The sequence below is a fragment of the Salmo trutta genome, unplaced genomic scaffold, assembly GCF_901001165.1.
Source record: "Salmo trutta unplaced genomic scaffold, fSalTru1.1, whole genome shotgun sequence".
Lineage (NCBI taxonomy): Eukaryota > Metazoa > Chordata > Actinopteri > Salmoniformes > Salmonidae > Salmo > Salmo trutta.
In genome coordinates, this window is record NW_021822691.1 from 291,366 (window position 1) to 301,197 (window position 9,832).

The following is a 9,832-nucleotide window of genomic DNA, read 5'->3' on the forward strand; positions in this document are numbered from 1 at the left end:
AATGTTTCAGTAGGACTACTCCCTTTTTTCAAGTAGTCCTGCTGAAACATTGATAAGAGGGAGTAGGTCTACTGAAACATTGATAAGAGGGAGTAGGTCTACTGAAACATTGATATGAGGGAGTAGGTCTACTGAAACACTGATAAGAGGGAGTAGGTCTACTGAAACACTGATATGAGGGAGTAGGTCTACTGAAACACTGATATGAGGGAGTAGGTCTACTGAAACACTGATATGAGGGAGTAGGTCTACTGAAACACTGATAGGAGGGAGTAGGTCTACTGAAACATTGATATGAGGGAGTAGGTCTACTGAAACACTGATAGGAGGGAATAGTCCTACTGAAACATTGATATGAGGGAGTAGGTCTACTGAAACATTGATAAGAGGGAGTAGGTCTACTGAAACATTGATAAGAGGGAGTAGGTCTACTGAAACACTGATATGAGGGAGTAGGTCTACTGAAACACTGATAAGAGGGAGTAGGTCTACTGAAACACTGATATGAGGGAGTAGGTCTACTGAAACACTGATATGAGGGAGTAGGTCTACTGAAACACTGATATGAGGGAGTAGGTCTACTGAAACACTGATAGGAGGGAATAGTCCTACTGAAACACTGATATGAGGGAGTAGGTCTACTGAAACATTCATAAGAGGGAGTAGGTCTACTGAAACACTGATAGGAGGGAGTAGGTCTACTGAAACATTGATATGAGGGAGTAGGTCTACTGAAACACTGATAGGAGGGAATAGTCCTACTGAAACATTGATATGAGGGAGTAGGTCTACTGAAACACTGATATGAGGGAGTAGGTCTACTGAAACACTGATATGAGGGAGTAGGTCTACTGAAACATTGATATGAGGGAGTAGGTCTACTGAAACACTGATAGGAGGGAATAGTCCTACTGAAACATTGATTTGAGGGAGTAGGTCTACTGAAACATTGATATGAGGGAGTAGGTCTACTGAAACACTGATAGGAGGGAATAGTCCTACTGAAACATTGATTTGAGGGAGTAGGTCTACTGAAACACTGATAGGAGGGAATAGTCCTACTGAAACATTGATTTGAGGGAGTAGTCCTACTGAAACACTGATAGGAGGGAGTAGTCCTGCTGAAACATTGAGATCATTAATAGCTGTATGTTAGTGACTTTTGTTTTGTTTATGGTGAAAATGCCGTTTAAACATCAATGGAAAAATATTTTATTTATTTAGGGCCAAATTTGAGCAAATTATTTTGTTGTTGTTGATCAATCTCGATTAAGTAATGCTATTAACTTGATTCATTATTTGAATCGTTTTAACAACCCCAGTGTTTATGTTTGTGGTGGTAGTCTAGTGGGTTCACAATAACCATTTTGTGGTTATGTGGAACTGACTTGGAAGTAGCACACCAATGGCTGTGTCCGTTATTTTATCAATACATTTTATATTAATACATTTTATATTTAGACATTCCTCGACCCTTTAAAATAAGCTTTTCAATACTGGGAAAACATTGAATGAATTAATATAGACATTAAGAAAGTTAAAGACTTGTATAATGCGCTAACGTACAGGTATTAATAAGGAGTTTTTAAATTGGTTATTTGTCTCCATCTAGTGTTAGAACAGTTGTACTACAACCTGACTAACTTCATTAGAAATCAACCAACAATAACTGACTTTACATTAGTTTATATAATGGTGTCGATGAAACATTCGGACACAAACTGGGGGCCGTTATCTGACATGATTGCCCTGAGAAAGCCCCCTATTATATTCATTCATTCATCTGTAAATAGCCCACCCAATCTACCTACCTCATCCCCATATTGTTTTTATTTACTTTGCTGCTCTTTTGCACACCAGTATCTCTACTTGCACATCATCATCTGCTCATCTATCACTCCAGTGTTAATCTGCTAAATTGTAATTACTTTGCTACTACGGCCTATTTATTGCCTTACCTCCTCATGCCATTTGCACACACTGTATATAGACTTTCTTTTTTTCTATTGTGTTATTGACTGTACGCTTGTTTATTCCATGTAACTCTGTGTTGTTGTTTGTGTCGCACTGTTTTGCTTTATCTTGGCCAGGTCGCAGTTGTAAATGAGAACTTGTTCTCAACTAGCCTACCTGGATAAATAAAGGTGAAAAAAAAAAATAATACAAATTTTTTTTTATCCATAATGATTGCCCTGGGAAGGACCCATGTCATCTATCAGGAGTGACCTTGGAAGGTCCCCCATTATTCATCCTTATTGACCTGGGAAGGTCCCCCATTATTCATCCTTATTGACCTGGGAAGGTCCCCCATTATTCATCCTTATTGACCTGGGAAGGTCCCCCATTATTCATCCTTATTGACCTGGGAAAGGTCCCCCATTATTCATCATGCTTGACCTGGGAAGGCCCCAGCAGAATCATAACTCAGACCTTACTGTAAGCTGAAAGACACATCACTGCACTCTATACTCCTCTGTAAACTGATAATCTCTGTATACTCATCACAAGACCCACTGCTTAATGCTTATTTATAAAACCCTCTTAGGCCTCACTTCCCCCTATCTGAGATATCTACTGCAGCCCTCATCCTCCACATACAACACCCGTTCTGCCAGTCACATTCTGTTAAAGGTCCCCAAAGCGCACACATCCCTGGGTCGCTCCTCTTTTCAGTTCGCTGCAGATAGCGACTGGAAGGAGCTGCAACAAACACTCAAACTGGACAGTTTTATCTCCATCTCTTCATTCACAGACTCAATCATGGACACTCTTACTGACAGTTGTGGCTGCTTCCCGTGATGTATTGTTGTCTCTACCTTCTTGCCCTTTGTGCTGTTGTCTCTGCCCAATAATGTTTGTACCATGTTTTGTGCTGCTACAATGTGCTGCTACAATGTGCTGCTGCCATGTTGTTGTCATGTTGTGTTGTCATGTTGTGTTGCTACCATGTTGTTGTCATGTTGTGTTGTCATGTTGTGTTGCTACCATGTTGTTGTCATGTTGTGTTGCTACCATGTTGTTGTCATGTTGTGTTGCTACCATGTTGTTGTCATGTTGTGTTGCTACCATGTTGTTGTCATGTTGTGATGCTACCATGCTGTGTTGTCATGTGATGCTACCATGCTATGTTATTGTCTTAGGTCTCTCTTTATGTAGTGTTGTAGTGTTTCTCTTGTCGTGATGTATGTTTTGTCCTATATATTTCTTTTAAAATCCCAGCCCCCTGTCTGCGCAGGAGGCCTTTTGCCTTTTGTTAGGCCCTCATTGTAAATAAGAATTTGTTCACTGTTTCACTGTGACCTTCTGGGCTTTCTGTAATACAGGTAACTGACAAAATAATAATATAAAATATTTTGAGTAAATGAGGATTACAAAGTATATTGAAAGCAGATGCTTCCACATAGGTGTGGTTCCTTAGTTAATTAAGCATTTAACATCCCATAATGCTTAGGGTCATGTATAAAAATGCTAGGCAGGCATATTTTAGATTTGGGGGATAAATTGACATAAAACATTGTTGAATTTAAACGTTCTGCTGACAGGTGCCTCATTCATAACCGTTGTGTAAACTGAATACAGTATCTGGCTGCACCATTTCTGAAAAATCGATGCATTTTCCAAAATATTGAGATTTATAAACTTTTGCGTATGCCTTACGCACACGTTTCCTGTAGTGTGTCAGGATGGCCGAGCGGTCTAAGGCGCTGCGTTCAGGTCGCAGTCTCCCCTGGAGGCGTGGGTTCGAATCCCACTTCTGACAGTCTTTTTGGCCTTCCCTGTGGCTCAGTTGGTAGAGCAATGTTGTGTGCAACGCCAGCGTTGTGGGTTCGATTCCCACGGAGGGGTCCAGTACAAAAAAAAATAAAAAATAAAAAAATTTATGAAATGTATGCATTCACTACTGTAAATCGCTCTGGATAAGAGCGTCTGCTAAATGACTAAAATGTAAATGTAAAAATGTTATAAAACTTTAAACTGAGCATTATAACTCCGCATGAAAAACACCCAACAATTCATCCTTTTTTTTATGGTTTACAATAACGCTCTTTATTTTCTGTAGGAATTATCTAAAGTAAATATCAATGGGCGAACCTGGTCAAATATCTTTTGGAGGGTTTTGGCAGAATGTTTTTTTAATTTTGCAGTGACGTTTCTGAATTGTTGTGGACCTGTAAACAGATTATAATGTTGCACTGTTCAGAAAAACATGGTCTACTCGGGGAAAAAGACATGAAAACTAGGGTCCTATTTACAGTGTGGTAACCTACACACTTCAACGCAAAAGATCAACTGTCTGTTCACCTGTTCAATTCTACTGTATGTTATAAACTGCGCTCCCTGTTGGATGCATATAGGCTGGAGCAAAACAACTATACATTGTATTAGTCGATCTAATAGGCTACAATTAATTGAGAGATGCGCATGGTCATTTGTTGTATGGCTACTTCGAGATTATCCACTCATCTTGGCCAGAAAAGGTGAGGAATTTATTGTGCAATGGTCATGATATGTATAATAATGTATTATGTTGATACATTAAATATTGTCTACTGGAGAAATGTAACATTGCTTTATTCAGACGTAGCCTACAAAACGTCAACGGAAAAAGTCTGTTCTAGTCTGTTCTGCCGTTAAAGTTCGGATTGCATTGAGGGAAACTACTTGAGTTTCTATACTTCCTGACTGTGAAGAAGGTCCAGTGAAATGAGACGGGACGTTGCCCAGCCTAACGTGTTGTCGGCTATTTCGCGAGTATGAAATCATCAGTCAGAAAAGCTGAGGAATTTATAGTTAAATTATCATGGAAATGACATAAATAGTAGGATATAGATGACTATATCTAATTATATGAGATGTTTTACTTTTTATTTTTATTTAACTAGGCACGTCAGTTAAGAACAAATTCTTAAGAACAAACCCGGACGACGCTGAGCCAATTGTGCGCCACCCTATGGGACTCCCAATAACGGCCGGTTGTGATACAGCCTGGAATCAAACCAGGGAGTCTGTAGTGACGGCTCTAGCACTGCCTTAGACCGCTGCGCCACTTGGGAGGCCAACAAAAAAAAAAGACTGTCAGAAGTGGGATTCGAACCCACGCCTCCAGGGGAGACTGCGACCTGAACGCAGCGCCTTAGACCGCTCGGCCATCCTGACACACTGAACACACTGATACAAATAGTATATATTTTACTCTTCACACTAACACAAATGATTTCATCTTCTATTTAGTTACCTGTTTTTATTGTTTTGAATAATAGTGTCATCATATATTCCTGCTACTGTTGCCTTCTGGGAATGCAATACTTCAACCAATAGAAACTGTTCGTACAGGGGGAGGAAAGCACATTCTCACGTCAAGTTCAGTTTTATTTTCATAAAGTCCCAACTTTTGCGTGAAAATCATGTTGGCCAACGATTTATAAACGAGGCGTGATGAGGACAGTGGAGAGACCATGAAGATACAGACCAGTATTATTTTGGTAGTTAGTGAAACACTTTCCCATGAAGAGTTACTGCCTCCTGGTGGTCAATCTGGGTTACTTCATGTGAAGAATCCATTCCGACTCCAACAATTTACACTTTTACAGTTTCTCAATCGCATACAAGCAATATTTTTTTGTAACAACGTTGTCAGTTTTCGAAACCGTGTTCACAAGACACAAAACTATCTGACAGTTTGCAAAACAGTCCTTTATTTTGTATTTATTTTTATGTAGCTGCCTTCTCAAAACAAATACATCAATCCAAACCAAATGATACTGTCAGACTTGCAAGTGCATTCTTTAAAACATGACCGTCTGCAAAAAGATTAACACAAACATACATTTGTTGAGTCTAAGCTGACAAAACAGAGAGTTAGTCTGTCTTTTAAGTAGATTTCATTTGATTTGAGATCAATAGATTGTCTTTGCAGTAACTAAATCATGATGATCAAATTTGGAAATACAACTATCGAAAGGTGCAGGAATTATGGGTAATTACTGTCCTTTTTTTAAATGCATATTTCACCAAACAATTTAATACACATCAAAATAAATATTATTCCTGATCAATAAAGGAAAAATAGAAAATATCCACATTGTGTGCCGGATTTATTCATCGCCATCATTATAATCCAGATGCCGGTTGTGCTCATAGGTTCGTCAACTTTCCACCGACGCAGAAACACAATCCACAATAGAAATAAAGAAACGGTGAATACAATGGAGGAACACAACTGATACGAACCAAGTCTCAAATCACACCGAATACAAAGCTTTAATGTTGGAGATGATGTCTTTTAGGAGTAACCCAAAGTTACTTACAAAATAACTCAACTTTCTTCTCTGCAATGTTGTCGAGAGTCATAGCAGTTAGACAGTTCCTATGTTTACGTCTTTCTTTATATTCTACTACTGAAAACGCCATTTAACATTTTGTGCAGTTGCCGGAAACAGTGAACACATTTGTAACGTGTTCTCTTCTTATGAAAACAACGTGTTGATATTCTGTGAGCAAAACACTTTTACACTCGACTTTGTATTCATTGATGACAATGCTATTTCAAGTTTAGTAAAAATGGATCTAAGATATTCAATCCAGGTAACAAAGGCAAGAACATTATCTGACTTTCTGAAAATCTATTTAATCATTTGACCATGGTTGGTTTGCTATAGGTTTAACCAGTTAATTTGACCATGGTTGGTTTGCTATAGGTTTAACCAGTTAATTTGACCATGGTTGGTTTGCTATAGGTATGTTTAACCAGTTCATTTGACCATGGTTGGTTTGCTATAGGTTTAACCAGTTCAGTTGACCACGGTTGGTTTGCTATAGGTTTAACCAGTTAATTTGACCATGGTTGGTTTGCTATAGGTTTAACCAGTTAATTTGACCATGGTTGGTTTGCTATAGGTTTAACCAGTTCATTTGACCACGGTTGGTTTGCTATAGGTTTAACCAGTTCATTTGACCACGGTTGGTTTGCTATAGGTTTAACCAGTTCATTTGACCATGGTTGGTTTGCTATAGGTTTAACCAGTTCATTTGACCATGGTTGGTTTGCTATAGGTTTAACCAGTTCATTTGACCATGGTTGGTTTGCTATAGGTTTAACCAGTTCATTTGACCATGGTTGGTTTGCTATAGGTTTAACCAGTTAATTTGACCATGGTTGGTTTGCTATAGGTTTAACCAGTTCATTTGACCATGGTTGGTTTGCTACAGGTTTAACCAGTTCATTTGACCATGGTTGGTTTGCTATAGGTTTAACTAGTTCATTTGACCATGGTTGGTTTGCTATAGGTTTAACCAGTTCATTTGACCATGGTTGGTTTGCTATAGGTACGTTTAACCAGTTCATTTGACCATGGTTGGTTTGCTATAGGTACGTTTAACCAGTTCATTTGACCATGGTTGGTTTGCTATATGTTTAACCAGTTAATTTGACCATGGTTGGTTTGCTATAGGTTTAACCAGTTAATTTGACCATGGTTGGTTTGCTATAGGTTTAACCAGTTAATTTGACCATGGTTGGTTTGCTATAGGTTTAACCAGGTCATTTGACCACGGTTGGTTTGCTATAGGTTTAACCAGGTCATTTGACCATGGTTGGTTTGCTATAGGTTTAACCAGGTCATTTGACCACGGTTGGTTTGCTATAGGTTTAACCAGTTCATTTGACCACGGTTGGTTTGCTATAGGTTTAACCACAGTTCCAAAAGATGCTTGTACCCGATCCAGAAACTGTAATGAACCATCTGCATTGTCAGACTGCTTCATCCTCATCTTTTCATCATTTAATAAACAGGTCTGTCTAAATAAAGACACATTAACAGGATATATATATATATATATATTATTGAGAAACTCACACAAAAAAGACAAAATACCAAAATCCGATAAGAAATGTAATTTTTTTTATAATAATAACAATAGTAATAATAATAATAATAGTTATATTAATGGTAATCAACAGTCCTATTTACGAACACAGTTTTTAAAAATGCAAAATACAACAAAAAGAGAAAGGGGAAAGTCAAAGGAAGTCACAAGATTCACCTCTAGACCAGCGATTGTACTTCACAATGTCTACGTCCCAAAACACTGCCCTGTACCCTAGGATAGTGCACTACTTTACACCAGAGACCTACGGGGAACTGGGCAAAAGTATTACACTATATAGGGGATAGGGTGCTGTTTGGGATGCATCCAATCTCAGGGGTAGTAGTAGTAGTAGTAGTAGTAGTATAGGTCCTAGGAGTTATTAAAAGATCATTGATTTGCCATGTGTGCTAACGCTAACAACTCTATCAACAACTACTACTACTACTACTATTAGTTGTGTTTTTAGTCCAGCATTCCTGAACATCCTGCACGTAGATCTCATTGCTAACTCGGAGCCAGGAGTTTTATCTGCATGATTGTGTGAACTAACAAGGAACAACTCGGGGCCCTTGTTATATATATATATATATATATATATATATATATATAAGCTATAACTGGAGCCAGAGTGTTTCTTGTTATAGAAGCTCTAACGGTTATAGAACCCCTATGAATGTATATTGTGCAGGTAAAACTCCGGGTCCTGTATGTGTTGTTTTGATCAGAAAGTCTCACAGTTCCATGTAATTCTGTCCCACGGTTGAGTAGAAGTGCAGTTTGAATACATCCATAAATGGTGCACTAGTCTGTGCTAGTTTTTTTTTAGAGATATACAGTATTCTGTGTTTTGTGCCACGTGTATTAGATAGACATAGAACAAGACAGTGTGGGAGAGAAAGCACAGTAGTTTAGCAGTAGCCGGCCTAGTAAGGAATTAGGACATAGATCCCTGGTTGGGAATAGACAGGAAGTTGCTCTGGATAAGAGCGTCTGTTAAATGACCAAAATGTAAAATGTAGACAGACAAGAAAGACCTGCTTTTTTTTTTTTTCTTCAGATTTCAAACTTCAAACTTTTTGTTGTTGTTGTTTTAGCTTTGCTCATTTGTAGATAAATATCGTTCTGTTTGACATGACAACAACAAAAAGATCGGCCAATTAATCCAGAGAGGTATACAAAGCAGGATACAAAGCAGGATCAATGAGTTCAACAGCTAACTTTAAATAAACAACCAGAAATAAATATAGATTTTCTGGTTTATTAATAAGAAAGCTAAACTTTAAAATGTGTTTTTAGTTATTTGGTTCAGTTAGACTATGCCCATTTCAACCTTGTCTTTTTAAATAAATGATCTTATTTTAGAATATTTAGGCAAGTTAGCCGGTTAACTCATCGATCCTGCTTTGTGGTACACTACACGTATCTGGAAACCAGGGAAGGTTTGTTCTACTTCAAAAGGAACACTCTAGACAGAACCAGGTTTATAGACCTGCCACCACCTCTCTCAGCAGCTCTCTCTACCCAGGGAACTGCAGACAGACCTCAGGTTTATAGACCTGCCACCACCTCTCTCAGCAGCTCTCTCTACCCAGGGAACTGCAGACAGACCTCAGGTTTATAGACCTGCCACCACCTCTCTCAGCAGCTCTCTCTACCCAGGGAACTGCAGACAGACCTCAGGTTTATAGACCTGCCACCACCTCTCTCAGCAGCTCTCTCTACCCAGGGAACTGCAGACAGAAGGTTTGTTCTACTTCAAAAGGAACACTCTTTAGTTTCTATTTCCACTCAGCAGAGAGGACCCGACGGTTGTTTTGTTTTGGTTTTGGAGGACTGATGGGGCGGGTCTTCAATAGTGCAAAACCAAAAGAAGAACAGGTGTCCGAGTGTTCGAAAAAAACGTTTTCGTCTTTGCTTTGTGTGCTGCCTTGATTGTGACTTATCGTACAACCACAAGAGGAAA

At 38.7% G+C, this 9,832-nt stretch overlaps 2 long non-coding RNA genes and 2 other non-coding genes across 4 annotated transcripts; 2 read left to right on the top strand and 2 right to left on the bottom strand.

Annotated features, from left to right (window-relative positions):
- Nucleotides 1–3,677: 3,677 nt before the first annotated feature.
- Nucleotides 3,678–3,760, top strand: trnal-cag (transfer RNA leucine (anticodon CAG)). The gene has a single exon. It is a non-coding gene; the product is annotated as a tRNA-Leu (tRNA).
- A 1,314-nt stretch (nucleotides 3,761–5,074) lies between these two features.
- On the bottom strand, nucleotides 5,075–5,157 carry trnal-cag (transfer RNA leucine (anticodon CAG)). The gene has a single exon. It is a non-coding gene; the product is annotated as a tRNA-Leu (tRNA).
- A 2,722-nt stretch (nucleotides 5,158–7,879) lies between these two features.
- On the bottom strand, nucleotides 7,880–9,518 carry LOC115183647 (uncharacterized). Its single transcript, XR_003874039.1, has 2 exons — nucleotides 9,426–9,518; nucleotides 7,880–9,358 (listed from the first exon to the last, which is right to left on the bottom strand). It is a non-coding gene; the product is annotated as an uncharacterized LOC115183647 (long non-coding RNA).
- On the top strand, nucleotides 9,299–9,832 carry LOC115183648 (uncharacterized). The gene is made up of 2 exons (XR_003874040.1): nucleotides 9,299–9,348; nucleotides 9,416–9,832. It is a non-coding gene; the product is annotated as an uncharacterized LOC115183648 (long non-coding RNA).